At 37.6% G+C, this 22,530-nt stretch overlaps 1 protein-coding gene across 1 annotated transcript in view; it reads left to right on the plus strand.

Moving 5' to 3' along the window:
- Nucleotides 1–22,530, plus strand: part of LOC108721232 (uncharacterized) — a 335,056-nt gene that overhangs the window by 391 nt on the left and 312,135 nt on the right. The window lies entirely within an intron of this gene.

The raw sequence follows: 22,530 nt of genomic DNA on the forward strand, positions 1-22,530 counted from the left end.
TCGACTTTTCTGAAAATCTGAAATCGAGGGGCATTCTAAAGTCTTATTAGGTCGCACCCTTGCATACATCATATATGCATGTGTGCATATTGACTAAGATAGAAAGCCGTTTTGTGCTCTCTCTCTCTCTCTCTCTCTCTCTCTCTCTCTCTCTCTCTCTCTCTCTCTCTCGCTCGTTCTGCGGTTGCTCGGACAGAGTCCAAAATTTCAGACCGCCTCTTCCGAATATTCAGTCGTATATCTTTGAGTCGGTCGCGCACTTCGGTACGTGCGATCGTCAGTCTACCGATTAGGAAGAGCAGAGAAACGCGGTTGAAGTCGCTACATAAGTTACGTGTGACAGTTTAAGAACGGTAGATGGAACGACGTTATCTACGTTCTCTTGATAACCCCGTCAACCAGTTAGTCTAGTTCCTCCGTGGCTTCTGTACCAGATACTCTGTAACTGGAAGCCATAATGTCAAGTTCGAATATTTCATCTAAATGTCGTCTTCTTAGGTCCTCGATCTCCTTCAACACCATTGAGGTCTTCAAATCGTTCATGTTACATGGTGAGGTATAGGACACTGAGAAAGATTTTCTAGTTGTGTCAACAAAAGGTACGAACAAAATGCATTTTGATCAATCAAAATTCTGGTTATCGTAATTGAATTTCTGATTATCTCGACTAGAATGTTTGATAGATTTAAGTGTCTATATATACTATAAGTGTCTGATTTGTACCTTTATAGTTGATTCTACCAGAATTTTAATTAATGCAACCAGATTTTTTCATTGAATATCTATTTATTTTACTTCTTGATAAAAAAAAGTAGTCATATTTTGCTGAGAATTTAACGAATATATCTACTTTACGATTAATATAGAAGCTATAAACCAAACAAAAATTCTACATATAAACAATTTATATGTGTACGTATGTGTATATGTAATATGTATATATAAATATATATATATCCATAAAATATACTTGGAAATTACTGTATGTAGGTTCTATGCAAATATATAAACGAATAAACATTAATCTTTGAGATACTAGCGCGCACTCTGAGGATATGTGGAATATCTGGAATTGAAGAGCTGCGTGAAGATATATTTCCTTAAAGATACATCGTGAAATCAGCACGCTATTACGAGGACCTTAATGGAAAGAGCGACGCAAGATGAAAGGGTCGTAAAGAGAGACACGACTTTGCGTTTAGAATAGTGTTCGCCATTTGAAATACGTGCGTGCCCCAACACGCTAGGGGTGCGGGGGATATAAGCGAGGGTTGTTGCGCGTTTAAGTCGCGTCGACTTTGCTGAATGTGCGGTGGTGCTTCGATTAATAGTTATTGGTTTCGTTGCCAGTTGCGGATGCCTCCACCGCCACCGCCTCGGTTTCCTTTTCTTCTCTCCTCGTCCGTGATGGAGCGCCAGTCGTATCGGCAGCTCCGGATAATATTAATCGCCTTTGAATCGCGCCGCGAAACGCCCGATTGAATGAGGGTGTGGGCACCCACAGGATACAAAGGACACGTGGGTATATTGGCACGAGGAATTACGTCGTACCACGTCAAGCGAAATTCTCATATTAACGCGGTAGCATGTATCACTAATTTTATGCATGTATCATGTTCACTAATTTTATGATTATTTAACATTCTTGCGCAACTTTCATCACGGCAGAATATCGAAGATTAACGTATAAATTATTAAAAATTATAGCAAAGGAAAGTTTGAAAGACAAGATAAATTTACGGAATTTTAGCATTTATTATGCAGAAATTATTGATATTTTTAACACTAGAAGTGTCGAGCGGTTATTATTGACTGTTTTTATTTTTAAGATTAATATTATATTTTTTTCTTGTATAAAAGATAGGATTTTTTTGATTTCTTAATAATTATGTTCTTTATACTGATGAAATATTTAGTTTTTCATTACTTTCTTTATTTTTGTAGTAATTTATTCGCTTGATTCTTTTAGCGAGTAGGAAATGTTGGTATATATGCTTCTAATGTTAAGAATTAAATAATTCCGCATGGATTGTTTCATTGATTATAGGGCAGCAAAAAAGAGTAACTGTGGTCGTCAGATTCATAGATAGATGCAGACTCGAGATAGCGTTAATCGTTTTGGAATCGTATCGCGATTTGTCGTAGATGTGGACAGTCTCAAAGATGTAGCGCGAGTACTATCGACGTGGACATACATTTTGATCATGTCCAACGATGGAGATCGACTTACCGCCGTCCCCGGTATCACGTCAATGTATCGTCTGGCGTTTATCGCTGGTCGATAACGCGTGGGACACGCACCTGCGCTAGCGTCGAATTTTACGTCATGGTGGACCATTCCGAGGTCGCTGGGAGGTCTGTAACGTGCAAGAGATAGATATATTTCCTGTAGGAATGATTGATCTGCACAGTCATTTAGGTTTAACCCGCGAGCCCGAGTTTCATACATACATTGCAAATATTTACTTGCATTTACGTGTAATACATATGTTTCTATTTGAACGCTAATGTAATAAATATTTTAGGATAAATGGAAGTACGGTTTAATTCAATAATAATAAAAAAATAACTTATTTTAATGATAAAAAGAGACACTCTTGAATAAAGTACAAGTAATTATGGTATATCTGATACTTGTAATTCATAAAATATAAGAATTTATAAGATTGATTTAATATTCTCACATTTATTTCTATACATCTATTTTTACATTCTATTGACTGCATATTGGCAACCAATTGATATGAAAGCGGTATTTCTTTTGGTTTCTTTCTTTATCAATTTCATTCGATTTATTTCATCATCGTAGATACAGTTATTCGGAAAAGTTTGAAAAGTGAAAGTTAACTATAAAGTTTGACATGAATGAGGGAATAATGAGAAATAATTAGACATCGCGTTTTTGCCGAGACAGGCGCGGACAGAAACACTTTCTCTTACAGAAAATGGGGAGGGCATAAAGGGGGCGAACATAAATATTCAGCCTCTAATCGAGCGCCTCGCTCTGCGCCGTGCCGTCGTTAATTTTCCATAAAGGCCGATGAAGAGAGTAAAAAGTTAAGGCTGAGTGTATCGGGAAGTGTAAAAGCGTAGACGCTACATAACGAGCAACAGCCTTTCCGGTTACTTTTCTGTCGAGTTATTACATCCGTGCTCCTTGCCATCGTTAAAAGGTGAACGAGCGTACAGTTTTTTTCGCGAGACGATGCTTCATCGCTTTATAAGTAGTCACGATGAAGTAGACAATCGCGTGAAGACTATTATAGCTCGCTTCACTGCTGTAGCTACTACTTGTAGCCTGTTCGTGCCAACATTCATCAGAGTTGACTAAATTTTGTTTCTGTCCATATTAAAGGTGACAATAAATGCCGAAGAAATGTAGGGAATGTTTATATAATTTTAATTGTTAGTGCAATTACGAAAATAGAATCATATCTTTTTAGAATTTGATGTTAGTTAAACCTTAACATTAAAACTATCGATATCCAGCTACAATTGTGAAATATGTTAATTTAATAATTTCCTATCTTTGTTTTCGATTAGTAAAACGTTATTTTTGTATTATTTGTATTGTTAGAATTATTTATATTATAATATATTCACATATTTTCAATATTTTGTATTGTATATATCTAATACAAGAAAAAAATTAAATAATTATCAGAGTCAAAATGGCACCATCAGCGGTTCTAATGTTAATTAGTTAATTAGTTTTGTGAAATTAAAAATGTACTTTTCGTAAATGCATTTTCATTTGCGTTGATGTATTTAAGATATGCGAGAGTTGATAGAACGAGAGTTGATCGTTGGCAAGGTATAAGATGTAAAACAGCATAGCGAATTAGTCGTGCATTTGAACCTCATTCCGTTTGCGTTGGGAATACCCGTGCTAAGCGAGTCGTGCCTCCAATTTTAAGGCAAAGCAAACCTGACGTTTCCATGCCGTTGGTTTTCATTAAGAAGCCGGGCGGCAAGCAAATGTAACCGACTGGCCGTGCTTAGCATTCAGCCCTGTTTCTACCAGCCAGGTTTGCTATAAGTTTCTGCTGGTCCAGCGACCCCTTCGTAACCTTCCTCTCGTTGTTCTGGTCTCGGTAGTACATGCGGAGACGATAAAAGCGATACACGCAAACGAGACACGTGCGCTGCTTGTCTCTAATTAATGTGTCAATTGAAACCACGGGTCGCGTGTTGATATTTTTCGCTCGCGCTTATCATAAATTATATCAAATTAACATTATTTAATTATAATTATATATTCTGCTTAGTTATGCATAGTGTATACAGAAAACATTATACATGGTGACAATTTCTTTTGATATTTGCGTAGAAATAATTGTGAGATATTGCCGCGCAAGAGTATATTTGAATATAATTCAGAATGTATTTGAATTTATATTGATATGTAAAGATAAAATTTACAAAGAGCTAAATATATGCGAAATGTTAGATGTACTTGCAAAAATGTTCTCAGTGTGGAGAACGTCACCGTTTGAATTTGTTACTTCGAGCTGGGGAAACCAATTATTTTGAGGTAAGGACTATATATCGTTAAAAAACGGAGCGTCGGAAAAGTTCTTTGAGTCCTTTCCTCGCTCGTAAGTTTGCTCGCTCGCTCATTTCTCATTAGTTAGTCCTTTTTCCGTGTGGCATGGCGGTAGGCGAACTCTAGAATCCCGGACTGGCGCAAAGTAAACGCGCCAACAATTTTGCACGAGGTATACACGCGCGGTGCAGGGTGCATTTAGCGAGGCCTTAAATACCGCCACGTGGCTTCACGCGGAATGCTCAAGTGGTTTTGGCCGTCTTGGCTGCAAGACCTTTCTCTCCACGCCCACGCATTTGCTTGTTCGGTGTCTGTTACGCCGCCCGCGCCGCGCCGGTCGATGTTATACATGTGCGATGTAAACGCTTCGTTACGACGAAGTCAGGAAAAATGGAAAAGAGAGATTTCTAGCCTCCTCTTATCCGTTCATTGCGTCGTATTCGTCGAGGAGAGAAGGAATCAGACATTGCTCCGCGTTCGACCGAGTTTCCTACGTTAGCACTGACTTAGCCGCACTCACAGCATCTCACGAAACCAATGAAATGAGTTTTCCTCAGCATCGCGAGAGGTAAAGCACGAACTCCTCTTCTAACTTGGAGGGATTGCTGGATTTTACGTTACGTTCAACGCTCGGCTTGTGCTTGAACATGTGGAGTGCGCGAAATATCTCGTCCTCGACTCTTACAATGTACTCACTTCTTTATTTTAACAAAGTTTTGCCGACAGTTTGAAAATTAAAATTCAACGGCATATAATTCTAAATTATTTCAGCAAGTGCATGGCTGCCTGCTATCGCACGGTTCGAAACGAATTAATGCTTTGTTCTGTAATTTCTTCTAAGGGAAATTACATTGCGGTAGAGTTTCCGCTCATAATGCTCTTTTCGTCGTTGCCATGAACGAGTTATCCCTTTCGGCAGCAGACAGCCTCGAGAAATGAGAAGGGAGGAGCGGATGGTGCACGAGGGAGTGAGAAAAGGAAAGCTTTGTGTTACAGCCCACAACAATGCCGCTGATGCAAGGGCCGTCTTTTCAAATGATAGTCAAGCTAGTGCACAATAGGCCGCAGTTTATCGGACTTTTATTATTCCTCCTTCGAAATAACATCACTTACCACGTATGTTGTATATCCAAATATTTGGTTTTTATCAGTAAATACTTTTTATTTTCTAATATTCTAAAGTACTTTGCTCCGCTGGTGTATAATGTGATTTAAAATATCTAAATATATATTGTGTGTTTATTTTTTCCAATTATATTTACTATATCTATCTCTTTTCCCAATAACATATTTCTTATCTAATTAAAATATTTATATGTAAGTCATATAAGCTCTCGTTTTAGATACTTTCGAATCATCTCAACGAATCACGATAGGATTGACACTCGTTCAAACATTACGGAGCACATATCGGAAGTTTAACTTGACAACGGAGAATTGACGGTATATACGTCGCATTCTCGTTTACCTTCTTTTTCCTTCTTAAGCGTGCACTTAGTTTCGCCCGTACTTCTCGAGCCGATCCGAGCGGAGTCTAGAGTTCTCAGCCCCGTAAATCCTTTAAGTGTCTCTCCGCTTTTACCACCCAACCCTCGAACCATAGATAGCGGGCCAGAGAGTTGGGTTGTTGGAGGAGGAGGATGGTCGTGGAGGCGGACTACTTGCGCAGTAGTTGTACCATTTTTCTTTACGTACGTCCAGCCCGGCTTATCCCGTATCGTTTCCGCGGTGTAGTCGTTCTCTCACAATCAGAAGATTAGACGATAGTCATCTCGGTGATGAAGCCGCCTAGAGAAATAAAGTGAAGCCTTTGTTCACGACATGCGGGATTCTCCTCACGACACGTTCTGATCTCTCTGATGTCTCTGATGTATGACGAGTGTGCGCGAAAGTAAACGCGCTGGTACAAAATAGAGTGCATGTTGATGGATACACATGTATCGCAAGACAATTAATTAGCAGAATTAATTACTTTACGGAATACAAATAAACAAGTAAATAACGGAATGAAAAGTTCTGTCTTACTTCAATCATTGTTGATATAAATTGTAATACATAGTTTACGGAATGCAATAAAATATCAAAAAAAATACATCATAAAATTACTATCATATAAATTCAAATACAATTTACATTTTCAAAATTATATAATTTTTGAGATCTACTTAACATACAATTATCACATTTATTGAAAGACACATTAAAAAATTTTAAAAGAAAATATTAATATATTTGTTTAAAAAGTTATATTATTAAAATGTTACGTTTTAGAGTTGCACTTTCCTTGAACGATGTCTTGTACATCGTTCAATGGGGGTTAGCTTCAGTTTTCATAAATATCGCGGTAAGACCTCGTAATATAATCAGTGACTAAAAACTTTCGCGCGAGCTTGCACTATTTGAAAAGTTAAAGGATAGTCACTACCACAAACTACGTCCGGATCTCTGCATTAATTAAGGGCGCGAGTTTCTCGTTTGTGCAGACGAGCGGGATGATTACTGGTACCGATACAAGAGAAATGGCCTTTGAAAGGTCCTTTTTACGACTAGGTCGTCGAGCGAATGTCGCGATAAGAAATAATTATGACACCCGACTTGAACGTATTTAAACTCGAGTGAACTGTACACGTTTCTCCCGTGTGCCTCGGGTTACTTTGTAGTTTCATCTTAATGATGCTGCTCGTTGATGGCGATACTGATGCCGATGGTGGTAATGGTGATGCTGCTGCTGGCGGACACTTCCGGCGCCGTGATTGTAATATAGGTCAATGTTTACACAGCTGCTTTAAGCTGGATTTACTGAAGAGCTTTCGCCGTGCTATGTCAACCAGAGCAAAACTGGAACGACAAATATATTTTTTATCGCACAGTCATATCCCCTCCTTTTCTTTTATTCGTTACATCGCGGAAATGCACATACGCCATACGTGTCCACGCATGTGATTCTTTCTTATCTTTCTTATGATTATCTACACAAATCTATCTAACTCCCCATTATCATGTTATTCACGTTCTATTCTATTTGATACTGCGTGCGTGAATTTTAACATTAATGATATTTCAGTCGAAATCATAATCACATAATTAGTTCTACCCTGATCGTTAGTTTAAATCAATTTAAGTTTAACAAATCTCTAATATTATGATTTAATTCTCAGATTAACGAAATACCTCTCTACGCACGTTGTTATATTTGTCAGTTAAAATATTAGATATAATCGATGACCCATATCCTTCTGGTGAGCAAACTGCTCTAATTGTAATTTTGGTCCGCCATATGGACTCGAAGGCGAACAACGCTGCTGTATCGCCTGCAGCTACACATTAATTAATTAATATTAAATATGTAACTATTTGGAGAGCCAGGCTTTTGGCACCGATAATGCCGCGAATTGGAGATAAGATAAGAGTTACTGTCAATGTGCGTTGCTTTGAACATACGTCACGACATACGTGGGTAGGGAAATGTGTCCGCAAACAGAACTTTGGTTTCGTCTTCAAAGGCGTTGCCGCAGCCTCAGTTTGCACCACCAACGCTTAGTTTGTCTCGCGGTCTCGCGATCTCCTTGCGAGTCTCACGAGATGGATTGGACCACCCACCGAGCGGCGAAGCGTACGTGCATTTGCTAAGTGATTAATCCCACTTCCCGAAACCGGGTCACGATATATTTAAGAATTCTCGTACCGTGATATTCTTTGAGCTAAATACCGCGCAGATTTAAAACTCGTAAATATCGCAGAGAAATGTTAAAATATTAACGTAAAATGCTTTCGCCTATTAATAACTCCGAAACTAATTTTAATGGTAGATTCTTTAATGAGTTTGACTGAAATTGAGTCATCCATTTTGCACAAATACTTCAGAAGGGTTAATGAAATTGTCCGGCTTTATGAATTATGCGAATTAATAAATAATATTTTGCAAGTACGAGTTAAATGCGTTCCTCCATTAAGTGTAAATCTCTGTTAATAAGTATTTAAACTGTGCCACATTTGTCAACGACACGCGACTGATTTTAATCCTAAGTTATTTATATTCTTGGTATTTAAAAGATGCATATAATTAATGTATTTATATGCATGGATAATTTCAGTCAACTTTTTAAATTCTCTGTTTGCGACAAGACTTAAACATATTTTTGCTATTTGAAAGATTATTTCAATGTTATTTTAATCACGATGACATCAACGTTCTAAAGAATGGTTTCCTACTTTGCTGATTGCTAAATACAAATTGGAATATCCGCTGCGTCTACTATTTTCCTTTTTCCCTTTCTTCGTACTACCGAGACATTGATAATTCGAGGGGAAATGCGGGCAGGCAGTGTCTCGAGCGCTATTATCAGGTGGTGCATTCCTCGAGTTTGACTTCGATGCGGTAGCAGCAACGGGGAAATGGTTTCTTTTCAGAACGTGCTATGAGAAATTCTAACTAGCAAAGTTTCCCGGGAGTGGCGCGAAAACGGGAACGTGCCAGGGATAAAGGGAAAGCGGGGAATAGCCGGGATGAAGCAGTTGACAACTTTTTAATCTCATTGAGATCTCATTGGACCTGCTCTCGTTGTTCCAACGGGGCGAAACTCTGGCTCGCGGCAAACAAATTTCGTTCCCAGCTACCCTCGGCAATCACACTAAGGTAAACGCACGTAGGTTTTTATTCCGCCGTTGATAATCAATAAATTTTAATCCTTAATGTATTCTACTCTTACTGCTTGTTTGCAGTTATACGTTAATCGATGAACATATTCTGATAACATGTGCATAAAAGAAAACATTGAATCTCTTGTATTATTTCATAATGGTTTCAAATGTAATACAATACTATAATAATTAAAACGTAATAAATAACAAATCAGCAATGTAAGTCTTACAAATCTTTATATGGTTCATTAATTCTGTTTGTAAACAATTTGTAAACACAATTAATGAATCATATAAAAATGTATGAAACTTACATTGTTAATTCGTTAATTATTACGTTTTAATAATTAGTTTTGGAATCATAATGGAATAATATAAGAGATACAATTCAATGTTTTATATTATAAGAAACTTTCGCTGTTCTAACCGTTACTTTAACTAAACTAGTTTTTCGACGATCGTGGACATACAAGAATATCACGGATCATCGCACTTTGTTGTATGTACACCTTGTAACGACGACGAAAACGTGGAAATACATGCGACTTTGGGAGGAACTTTGTTGTTACTCTCGTTGACTACCGCGAGCAAAGAAGCAAGCGGAATTGGATGCGAAGTAGCTCTATCCTGAGGAGAAAAGGGTGTTAAGAGAAAATGGAGACTCTCATATTTCCACTTTTCGTCCTTTTCTCGTACTTACGTTCAAGATCTCGTTTCTCGAGTTTTCGACGGAACCGCGCATTTTTGCCAGAATACGCGAATCCGATATGAGTGTAGATAAAACATGTATATGTAACGTGGTCGATATGACTTTCGTCGGAGAGACAAGTTGGACGATATATAATTTTTTTGATTGTTCATGTGTTATTTGTACTCGTATAGAATTCTTATATTTAAGGCTTTTATCTTAAAATTCGCTATACCTTATTTTTCTAGTCTAATTCGCTATACCTAAAATAATACCTTATTTTTCTAATCTCTAATCCAATTCAGTTTTTTTTAGCAACAATTTAATTATATTAATTTTATGCAAGAAATATGAGTAAATCTTCAGATTAGGGGATCCCCCTCAATGACCTTGACATACGTTGTCAAGGTCATTACCCCGAGTGATCTCCAACAAGTTTTAGCCGTCGCTCGTTATTTGTTAAAAAGTTATTAACAAAAAAGGTTCATCAATAAAACCTAACTTTTGGACATAATTGTGCTCCGATGAAACAAATTCCCTGTTGTAACAGCGCAAAATATTTTCTTATATAATTTCCTATATAATTTTTGTGTCTTTAGAACAAAGAATTTGTGTTTTTAAAAAGAATTTGTTTTTTTAAAAGCAGAGAATTTGTATTTTAAAGGGAAAAAAGTGCGGTTTTAAAGCAAAGAATTTGTGTTTTTAAAGCAGAAAATATTTGAATAAACGTATATAAGGTCTTAAAAAATAAAGTAAATAACGTCTCATTTCACCTTGCTTCTGTTTTATATAGTAGAAAAGAGACATTATTTTTCAAACTTTTTTTTGTTAATAACTTTTTAACGAATAACGAACAATGGTTAAAACTTGTTGGAGGTCACTCGGGGTGATCTTAACAACATAAGTCAAGGTCAAGGTCATTGGGGGAGGGGGGTTGCCTAATCTGAAGATTTACCGAAATATATTATATAATTATACACTGTAAAAAATTATATGTAAACAATTATAGTGGATAATTTTTGGATCGACCTTACGTGACTATAAAGAAACAAGCATAAAGTCATTCATTGATTACTTAATTGTTCTGCGTAATGTAATAAAATGCAGAATGGTGCGAACTGCGAAATAAAAAAAAACTAGAACGAGGAAATAAATTATCGTAGGAGTATGATTAAACATGCATGTTGGCCCGGAAGCGATAGAAACCATTTTGGACGATACATCGGTCGTTTGAAAGGAACGTTTCGATGCGAAAATCGATGTGGCTGGAGAGTCACTCGATTTAGACTGATATCGGTGTGGAGGGTAATATATGGTAAAGTCCAACGAGTACGAGCACGCATAAACGATAAGCCCATTCTGTTCCTATCTAACTATTTGCATCGGATGCGTGTTGTTTCTATCGCGTGTATGTGTGCGAGTCGCGGCGTGTAACGCGATTTACATATCAATTAAAGTTCCTCGTTCTTTCTCTCTCTTACTCTTTTTTTCTCCATTCAATCTTTGATACGGCACGCGGCAATAAAATCTTTGCAAACGTCGTATAATGATTAATTTGCTTAAATTTCTATACTGTGGAAAGATGGATTTTTCAATATACATAGAATACGAAAAAATTCTGGAAAAAGGTGGTATTTTTATTGACACTTTGTTAATACAATATAATGTTCAACAAATGTAAAGAATGCGTTTATTTTATATAAATGCTGTTTGAATTATTATTTCGAGTTTTAAGCCAGTATTCATAATCCGTTTTTATTTCAAGAGAGACCGCCTTAAATATCTTAAGGATGCTAATACGGCTTTGTGATGGGTTTATGATCTTAAAACTGTACTTAAGACGGTCTTGAATATAAGAACCGACTATGAATACCGGTCTTAGAGTTTTAATCTAAGCATTTGCCCGTAAATATAAAATTCTATTCTTCTTCTTTCATTTTTTCTTCAAAAATATAATTTCACGATAGCAAAATACGAATTTTCTTTCTCTTATTTTTTTTTGAGCGATTGTCTTTGCCGAAACATACGTACGAATGTTATGCAAACGCGAACTAAATATTCCCGTTCGAGAGATTTTCTAAGGGACTCTTTACCACTGGTAATAGTATGCGAGACGATCCCTGAGGCTCGTTCATGTATCATTCATGCGTCAGTTTCCATAGGCGTTACTCAGCCCGACGAAATGTGAAGTCGCGAGTTTACATCGGTCCTCAGGCGGTGATATTTCAGTTCATATTTTAGATTATTTTCGTACATATACAATTGATTTTTAATTTATTTATGCAATGCGATTGTTTAAATTTCGATTTCAATTTTCAATATCAGATACAACCTTTCAGTTTTTATTTTGTATTTTATAAATAGGTGAGCAGAAGATTTAATTGTTAATATTTTATATCTTGGAGCAACTTGTTATTGAAAAAAATATTTATCACATGATTTGCAATTTAATATTAGCAATAAAAGTTAGGATCAGTGTATTAATTAATAAATGATTTTACTTATACCTACAATATACACTGGAAAATTATGTGATTAGTTTGTTCAAACGAATAAAACAATATCGTATCGATCATTCTTTCGCTGCTCATCGGCGTGTTAAAGTACAACAAGCGTGTTAACCATCTGATTTATCGTCGTCATCCAGCAGGTCGTTGTGAATGGCGACAGATGCACGCATCGACAAGTCGGGGCAATCCGTTGCCTCGATTCACCGTGACACGGAAATGCGGTGTAAGAAAGTGAGAAAAGGTCGAGAAATCAACGATGTGAGGGAGTATTGATGGTATTTCGGTCACGTATAGAGATACCGTGAGCGGCGCGCTGCGCCGGTACGATAGGCCGTGACACTGGATAATAGACTACATACCGCATTATGTACACGTACCGGCTTTGTAGCATTATATACCTTTAACGCTCCCACGAGAATTATTATTGCATTCGAAAGTTTCCATTCGGGGATCATCCGGCCATAAAGACCGCTCGCGAATTGCCGTCATTCTTGTAGCCGCGATGCTGGTGGAATATTTGAGCCTGCTGAGAAGAAACTTGATTTCCTACAGTCCGAAAAGTACGATTCAGCAATCGCCAAGGGCGTTTGTGACGCTGCATCGAGCCACAATATGCGTTGGAATTGACCGAAAAAAAAATATTTTTTGTGAGAAAGCGCTTTTACGAATCAAAAATGCGGAAGCAAATTTTTGTAAAGTGGAAATTGACTTGAAAGTTGTTATATTTATGATTTTTCGTTTATATTAGCGGCATGAAAATATTGTACTTTCAAAAAACAATCGTTTTCTCCTTAAAATTTTTGGCGTTTGAAATTTGTTTGTGAAATCTCTTTTTTCTTTCTTTTACATTTTTTTTACATTTTTTTCTTTATGGACGATGTTTGAATAACAGCGACGGATTTCATTAACTTAATAGCAGCAGCAAGATCGACAATCGATTGAACTGCATTTGATTGATGCAGCGATCATCCAATGCGATTTACATTTCGCGACCTGGTCTTATGCATCCTACGAGAAACTTACTCCGACTTTAACGCTGATAATTTACGAAAGTGCGCTGCTTCTAGAGTGGATGGAATTAAATATGTCCGGGGACCGAAATCCGTTTCGGAGCAATGTCGTACGCGTTGCAACTTCCCGATAAGCCGCAGATCGTTTTAACTTTTCTTTAACTGAGAGATTCAATTTCGCCTTGCTTCACCTTTTCCGCTTTTCCCCATTGTTCTCTTTTTTTTTTATTACTTATATCTGTACATATAAACAAAATGTTTTCATCTCCATATGGCTTTATATCAATGATGGAGATATTTTTTGTATTAATCTTTCGATTACAGGTGATTTTAACGAGTTAAAACTTTAGACTGCATATCAGTAAAATTATTCACTTTTAATACGTAATGTACGCAATATTAAAAATCAATAATTCTGGAAAAAACAGTATTCAGTGAAATTTTATTTAATAAAAATCTCTTCTAGTCCTTAGCTGGAAGAAACTACGTCACTTCTGTGAGATATCTAATATATACTTTTCTCTTTCTTTTTACGCTTTTCTGTTCGGCAGAAATACTCTTGGAACTTTCGGGGAAAGGTATACTACCATTGTTATCCCGCCGCTCAGCGAAATTTCCTCGAAAATCACGGCGAATCGCGGATTTACGTCACCGAGAGCGAAGGAAAGGAAATGACCGTTTAGGGCAATAGAATGACTTCCCCTTAAACGTTCTATTTTTATCTGCAATTTATTGGCGCTGAGATACGTTCATCGAATCGCGTTCGCGCGAATGTTTATTTTAAATCAAACTATGCTGGATATGCGATATATAGAAATATGGCTGGCGGAAGTCTATTTTCACATGTTCGATCGACCTGATGCACTACAATAGCTTCGTCTTCTCCTTTCTATTAATAGCGTATTTTTTTTTAGCGTAAAAGTTGCACGTGTGATAAGAAGGTGAGTTAAATGTTATTACTCTCTAAATTTAAATTAGAATGGATTTAATGGAATTTCATTGATTATCCAGTAGCATACTTGATACTGGATAATCAGTGAAATTCATTGATTATCCAGTAGCATACTCGATACTGGATAATCAGTGAAATTCCATTAAAAAGGAAAGAAAATTTGAGCATTGTAGAATTAAAATTCCGATATTTGCACTTCAGTTTTTATCTTTCAATACCACACATTGAATTTACACACTAAACTAAATCAAGGTTAGCTAAGTTTAGGAATTCCACGTTTTATTCACTGATTACCCCATTGGCATACTTAAGTCTGATGTCATTGATTATCTATTGATTCCGATTTAGAAAGTAGCGATAAATTTTACTGACTAAATTTGCAATCAATTCTTTACAACCGCAAACATTTTGTACATGAATATCAGCATTACCATAGCGTTTATGTATCATGATTTGTAACTTTATACCACGTGAGTGACATACTCATTGATTAACATTAATATGTCGTTATTAATTATGCGATGACTGTACGACGATTAATGCGCTGCAAACGGAACAAATAGCATTATTGCTATTTGTACTTTGGTCTAGACAGTTGTAATTAATTTATTTTGACTATTCTGAAATGTGACTAGCTCCACTCGCTGAATTATCGGAGTTGTAATTATCGCTTCCTCTGTTAATCCGTATGCTTCCACGATTTATTAGCGTCGTCGTTAAATTACTTATATAAAGTCGTTAAACAACGTATTTCGCGACGCTGAAACAACGTCATCGTCGCTCTCGTGTTTAACCGCGACGTGTAATTCGCGGCGAAATAAAGGGGAAGACCGGATGTCAGGTACCGGACGTTGAACGCGTAGACGTGAAAGGAGTCCGGCCAATTATTTTATGACCGCTCAGCGAAATATCGAGAAGGAGGAATCGTAGCGGAGGATCTTTGTGGATCGAGAAGCTAACAGATGGGCAGAGGGAAGTAAGAAACGAGTTATCCGGACCGTGGTCGGCTTCGAACGTTTCACATACAGACGCGCACGTATACATAAAAGTATAATTGCCCGCGGCTGCAGACGGTTGGCGAAAGAGGAGGGAAAACTTCCTCAATCCGTTCCGGTCCGGCATTGGACGAAGGCTTCGCCTGCCGAGTTTTTCAGAATTTCATTGCCCGTTCCATTGTCCGAGCTGCCAACAATGGCTCGCAGTGCAATTCGGGAAGGATTTCCTCAACCTTAGGTATACCCTATATCATAGCATCCTTCGGGAAACGGCAATGGCAGGATAGTACATATCTTGCTTCGTCGCGTTCAAGTTTTTGCTTTTCATTTTCGTAAATGCACGCAATGCACGCGATAATCGCGTATGCGTTGACGCACAATTTAATGCGTTATCGATTAATCAGCGCCCGTTGCTCGTAACGTTACAGACGTGACGTGTAACGGGTACAGAGTGGAAAAATGAAAATCACCCGCGAGAAACCTGCGCCACGTTTATTTGCAGCGCGGCGAAGGCGTTCGACGAATATATTCGCCACGCTATTTACATGCAAAAATTATTCCGCAGCGAAAGGTTGAATCAACGAACGGAATTAGGTATGCGCGAATTTATGGCTCGAGATACGTGGATGTAAAAACAAGCTGTTGCTCAAGCAAAATTTCTCGCGATATTAAGGGAAGTTCATTATATTAGATGTAATAATTTAAAAAAGTGTTAGATATAAAATTTAGGAAAAAATACGAAAATTTCATGGCTTATATCGCACCTCGAATCGTAATGATGATATGATGATCGATGGTTTTCTTGAATGTTTTACTTCTATTCCAGATGGATGGAGTAAGAAGAAAACTATATTTTCGGTTCTTGATAACGCGGAAGGAGGTCGAGCACAGATGCTCGTGACGCAAAGTATGTTTTACCCGCGATAGCGTTTAACAACCTTCCGTGTTACGTGGTGTAAGCAGTGAATACACAGCAACTCAAGGAAGATAATATTCCTTTCTTGATAAACAACTAGCGGCAACAATTCCTTGAATAAATGAAATAACGAACGATCGTTTAATAAAGCGGAATATAGCGCGGATATTATATGAAATATCGTTCACTTTCTTAGTATGACTAGATACTCTAACATTTAATCATCAGTTAGTATAATTTTCTACTTGCGAGCTTTTAAATGAGAAGAAATTTTATTTCAATAATGATAATTTATTTTACTTCATGTTTACAATAGCCAAGAAAGGGACTTTATTTACGAAAAAAAACTATCCTTAACCCATGTTAATCCATACTTTTCAAAATTTTATTTTAACATTAAAATGAGAAAATAGAAAAAGATTCATAAAAAGACAGGTATATTTCTTTTACTAATTATTAATTAAAACTTCTTTAAAGACTAACTTGTATTACATTAATATTACATTAATTAACACAAAACATATTTTATTACAATGCGTCCAACAAATACTAAAATGTATGTGTGTAAGATTATATTTTTTTCTACTTCTCTCTCTCTCTCTCTCTCTCTCTGAATGCCTTTGAATTATTCTAATTCCTGACGTAATTACCGACATTGGTACAATAGATGTGAATAGAATTCGAGTAATACGAGCGTAGTTTTCAGATCAATTATGCTAAGTACGAAGCTAAAAAAGAAAAGTGATCCGAGGCTCTATTAAGAATGAACTTTAGGACCGCGTTAAAATATCGTTCCACCGCCTCGTTCCCGAGTGCGCGGCGTAATCTCGAGGTATATTACGACACTCGTGGATTAAAAGGAAGGAGCCTTTAGCCGAGCATTAATCAGCGCGAGCTGTCAAGCTCTTCGCGGCTCTCGGAGCGGAGTCGAAGCGAAGGCGATTTATTCGTGCCGGTGCGCGGCCAATAAAAATGCAATTAAAGGGTAGATAATGTGTTATACTGCCATTGTCAGCGTCGGTGGCGGCGGCAGCGCCTATAAAGGGAACAAAGAGAGGAGAGCAGGGGAGGAGAATTAACCCAGTTGCGGAAAATAATACCAGCGAGAGGATCTATTCTCGCGAGCTGTTCTCGCGCCGGACAACGTTCGGCTCGGAATCGGCCACGTGTTTCCGTCCCGCCACCCGCCGTCTAATAAAGGCCAGTCTCGCGCACATTCTCTCTCTATCTTCCCTTTCCTTCACCGTTTTGTACTCGTGTTCGTCCGTAGCTATTAAAATCACAGAGAATCAACCACGACCTACTCGCGCGATGACGAAGCTATCTAATGGCAGTCCATTAAATTGAAAGTCTTGTTGCGAATAGTTTATACGAAATGAAAGGATTTTATTTTTAATTACGACGATAAAAATACGTGCAATGCTACATATCGTGGTTATTTAATGAATGTGGAAGTTACAGAAAGATAAGAAAAGTCAGCACAATTTCTTGCTTATACTTCCAATAATAATTAATGTGAAACATTAAATCTTATTTCAATTTTCCTTAAAATAAGAATTAAATATTTGACGTCACCATTTTGGCGAGACTACTTTGGTTGAGTAATTGATACGAATTGTTAAGAACACCGGCCCGTCGAGAGAGAATAATGAAATTGCGCAATGATCGGTGAATCGCGTCGAGGAAATGGCGATCGCGCGGCGTATACGTGATGCGGGGGTGATATTACGCGCCCTCTCGACCGAAGTACGTTTTCCGCGGGCCATTGTGCGGTATCGATTACCGATGTCCGTCGTATTTAGTCGACTGAGGCTCGCAGTTTCCTCCGGCGGGCTGGTGCACTATTTTCTGTTCATTGCTCGTCTTATCGCGCGCTCAGCCTCTCTCTCTTTCATTCTCCGTCTCTCTCTTTTTCTCTCCCATCTCGAGAGCGGGCAGGTTCAAATTGTTTGCATTGTACGGATCCTCCCGATAATATTAGCCATTATATTAAACTCCTCGCGGAACCCGAGAGTCGAAAGATAGTGAAAAGGGAGAACTCTACAGCGCCGGCAGCTGGGCGAGAGATATACTTCCGTCCGTCTCATTCTTAACTTCTTCTCCTCTGTTTCCGTTCCCCGGAGCATTCTCCCGATATTTCTGCACGCCCTAAATCCCATGCACGCTTCACGAAGAACGCCGGAGTAATACACGCCCGACGACGTCGCCGGATGTTTACCGAAGCCGACGAGTTAGTTCATTTAGTCTTTTGCAATCGGATCGACTGCCGTTGTCTCTCGACGTCGGCCATGCTAAAGTCACCCTTCGATCGAGGATTATAAATCCGAAATGGAATTCCGTTGTAATACACAGCGATGTTTATTCTAGGAATATACGCTGCGTTGAGTTTACTCAAGTTTCATGCATTTTCAACATCAGCTTTTGGATGTGTATATTTGATACGATTTCGATATGCGGATTTCTATTGAGCTGTCACGCGAAAAGGAAATACATCCTATTTTTTTTAAATTTTCTTTTATTACAAAAATAATTTTCTCTGCTTTTAGAACATTCTCCCATCTTTTCTCGATTTACGTTGCCATGTGTGTTTTGTCATATTTTTATTTTACTAGTATAGAATATCATGCGTTTTAAACTCAAAAGAAGAATTTGTTCGTTTTATCAAATAGCTAATCGCATTCGGTTAACTTAGATTATTCTTTTGTTTAATTCGCGATAAATTATATTTTTCATACGTTTCCGTGGTGCGAGGTAAACAATGGAATTCATAAATTTGGATTAGCACAAAGGTAAAAAAAAGTCTCTCTCGTGCTGTGAGTAAACTCAAAGATGTGCATAACTCATTTCGCGGAAGCTACTTACCCGCCAGTTTATCTGCCCGTTGCACAATTACGAAACGCGAACGTGTACCGTCCGTGCGATGATGTACACCCTCCCGCGCGTATAGTTCGTTGTACGAGCCATATTGCTCCATAAATACTGAGGAAGGATATCTTCCGGCGAGTCTTCCGCGGGGCAGAGGGGGGGATATTTTCGAATATCATTCGCAGAAGGTGCAACCATTTCAGTTACAAATGAGTTTTATAAAAATAAAACGACCTCCTTATCTTTATAGTTTTATACGATATTTATACGATATCTAAATACATTTAACGATTAATGATTGCAATTATTATCGCTAAACCAAAAATATTCGTAGTTATATTAAAGAAGTTTTTTAAACAATCGTCTGAAAGGCTGTAAAAAAAAATCCGCAATTGTAAATGTACTATACAAAGTATCTTACAATGCTTTAATAGTATTTTGAATTAATATTTTTATTTATATAAATATCAATATATCAGATCAGTATCTGATACAGTAGTACATGATTTTTATTTTTAGTCAATGTCTGAATTTTTTATTAAAGTATCATGCACTGACAGAAGATATTGTGCATATTATCTACGACCTTATTAAAAAGGCTATATTGCACGTCTAATGATGGTTTTATGTTCAATATATTTTTATAGTGTAGTATTGCTCGTTAAACGCACTCAGAAGATTTACTCCGTATATAAGCAACTTTTTCCATTTAATGGAAATAAATTCATCCTCGCGGTAGTTTATAGCGACTTCGTCATATGAAGGGCGGTATTCAGACAAGGTCGGCTGCCAGATGGTAGTAATCGAAAAGAGGAGCGATGAGAGATCTATCGTCGTGAAAGATGCGCGGCTGTTCTCTCTCTCTCTCTCTCTCTCCATCTATCTCCCTCTAAAGCTGGCAGTCACGCTTTATTGCTCGCGTGCACGTCTACGGAAATGCATTTGGTAGTGCCGCGTATCCCACGCTGTAAATCAAACACTACAGACCATTAGGGCGGCCCATAACTCGCCGATATCTCGAGGACCGCCAGCTTATTATATCCTGCATATATAATTCGGCGAAGTGCGGGCATCCGTTCCGGTAGCGAAGCGTGTACCGCGCGATGGATGGATGGATCGTACGTGGCGGCGGCGCGGGCGGCATAATTGATCAGAGCGCGCGAGCGATCGATTGGACGCCCGATTGATCCTGTATGATCGACGTCGTCGTTCGCGATTCATTATTCAGCCGCAGGAGGTTACTGCGCGATCATCGTAATTGGTTTTAATGCCTGAAAATTTCAACGCCAACGGCAGATTATATCCGCCAGCGCGTAATTAATGATACACTCACTACGGGTACGTAAAACGAATACGAATAACCGATAAATGTGCCGACTCGCAAATGATGTGAAGCTGTCCGGTCGAATTAAAGAAAGCTAAATAATTCCACTTTTATGATGTTAAAATATTTTAGGTGGAAAATGTCATAAAAGCGGTCAATGAAATCATGCTCTCGCTCGTCGGAAATAAAAGTAAAAGTGCTTTGAAGTTTCAAATTGGATGGTCCGATCACGGGCATTTTCTTGGATGTTTGTTTAGCTTGGTGCAATATGCGGACGCACGTTTATGTAATCAAGTTTCTCAAGGCGATCGACAAATTACGCACGAAATAGAAAGGCATCAGGCACAGTTATGAGAGTTTCGATTGGATCGGGTGCAAGTATCTCGATAAAGGAAGACGATGAAATGAAATGAGCTAGTTTAGTTGATGCCGAAGATGCAGCCACATGCATGATAATACGGTATATGTGACTTTCAACTTTTATCAAGTGTTTTCGGGACATTCAGGAATTTCGATGTAGTCGATATCGATTTCAATAAAAAGTTGGCTCACGGCAAACATCGTAAAAAATTCATCGCACGCGCCAGGGATTGAATACAAATATATATTTTAGATAGTTTTATAATTCTTTTCCGTGTTATATTAGGTTGGAACAAATGTTCGTAGCGCTTCAAAATTCAACTAGCTACAACTTCGTTAAAAATAAACGGAATTTTAATTTAAAAAAGATTTTAAAGCTTAAAATCTCTACTTTCGAAAGTTCACTTTGTTTTTTTAGTTTCTGTGAGTTTGGTAATTTTTACATATGGAAAAACTACGAGCCGGCAAAATGAGAAATTTTCTTCTCACTTTGTGAGTCTGTTATGTACCCAAAAAAAATTTGCAAAAATTTGTGCCTTTTTAACGTGAAAGTTTAAAGTTTTTCCTATAAAATCATTTTGAAACAATGTTCCTAAGATTTTTTTTATTACTGAATTATCATGGATTATATAAAAGGAGCATTTTGACTTTGATTGCTCATAACGCCGTTAAAAATCATCGTATCGCAGTTCAGAAAACAGATTCAAAGCTGAAAATGTGTTCTATTGAATAGTAATTGCTAAATTTGTTCAAAAAAACATGCAGGCATGACACAAATGGCATAGCGCTACGAACTTTTGTTTCGATCCAATATATATCTAACTATGTATCATTGCCATTTCAGTAATAGGATAATTTCTTAATAGGATATAATAATAAAAAAAATTTATTGGTATTATCTCGTGCGATTAATTAACGTTCATAATATTCTCAATATATCATTTTACAATTACTAACAGATCGCAAATACTTATTTCGAAATACTAGAAATTTATGAAGTCTCTACGAACATTAGAGAATTTAGTCAAGAATAATAAATTTCGCAGTGCTTTTAAAATCGTTGCTGTCGAACAACGGGATGGAGCTTCCGACAAGTGATATATGTTTGCGAAAATGACAAACACGCCGGCGCCGTTAAAATCCAGCGCTCCACGTTCCTCCTTCCGAGATATGTTGTACATTCGGCCCCAGCTGTGCTCATATGTAACCTGTAATAGAATAGTTGCTATTTTTGTGCGCGCCACACCGTACACAGGAGAACGGAGATCTTTTGATCAACTCGAAACCTCAAACACGATCCTGCTCTTAAATGCAAGCGCGGATATGCCACGTCAAGCGCACACGTGCGTCGACAGAGCAGTCGTTTCGATTACGCGAACCCTTTTCCTCCTATATTCTGGCTTTATAAAAATTTTCTCAAACATAAACTATATTTTTATTACTTTTGTGCTTTGTTAAGTGTGCTATCAGGGTTGTCACAAAACTGGAAATTGAATAGGGAAATAAGGGGAATTGAAAACGATCAGAGAAATCGGGGAGAAGTCAAGGAATTTTGCAAAATTTTTTGGAAAATAAAAATTCTTGGCTTTAAAGGAATTTAGTATGCGTACGTCACACTTACACAGTTTTGGAATACTACCATCTTGGCATTAAATGCAATCTGTGTCACCATTGATTAACATTGCTATGTTAAATTACCGTCTCAACAAAATATTTAACGGTT

The sequence above is a fragment of the Mycetomoellerius zeteki genome, unplaced genomic scaffold (genome assembly GCF_001594055.1).
Source record: "Mycetomoellerius zeteki isolate Tzet28-1 unplaced genomic scaffold, Tzet1.0 scaffold164, whole genome shotgun sequence".
Taxonomy (NCBI): domain Eukaryota; kingdom Metazoa; phylum Arthropoda; class Insecta; order Hymenoptera; family Formicidae; genus Mycetomoellerius; species Mycetomoellerius zeteki.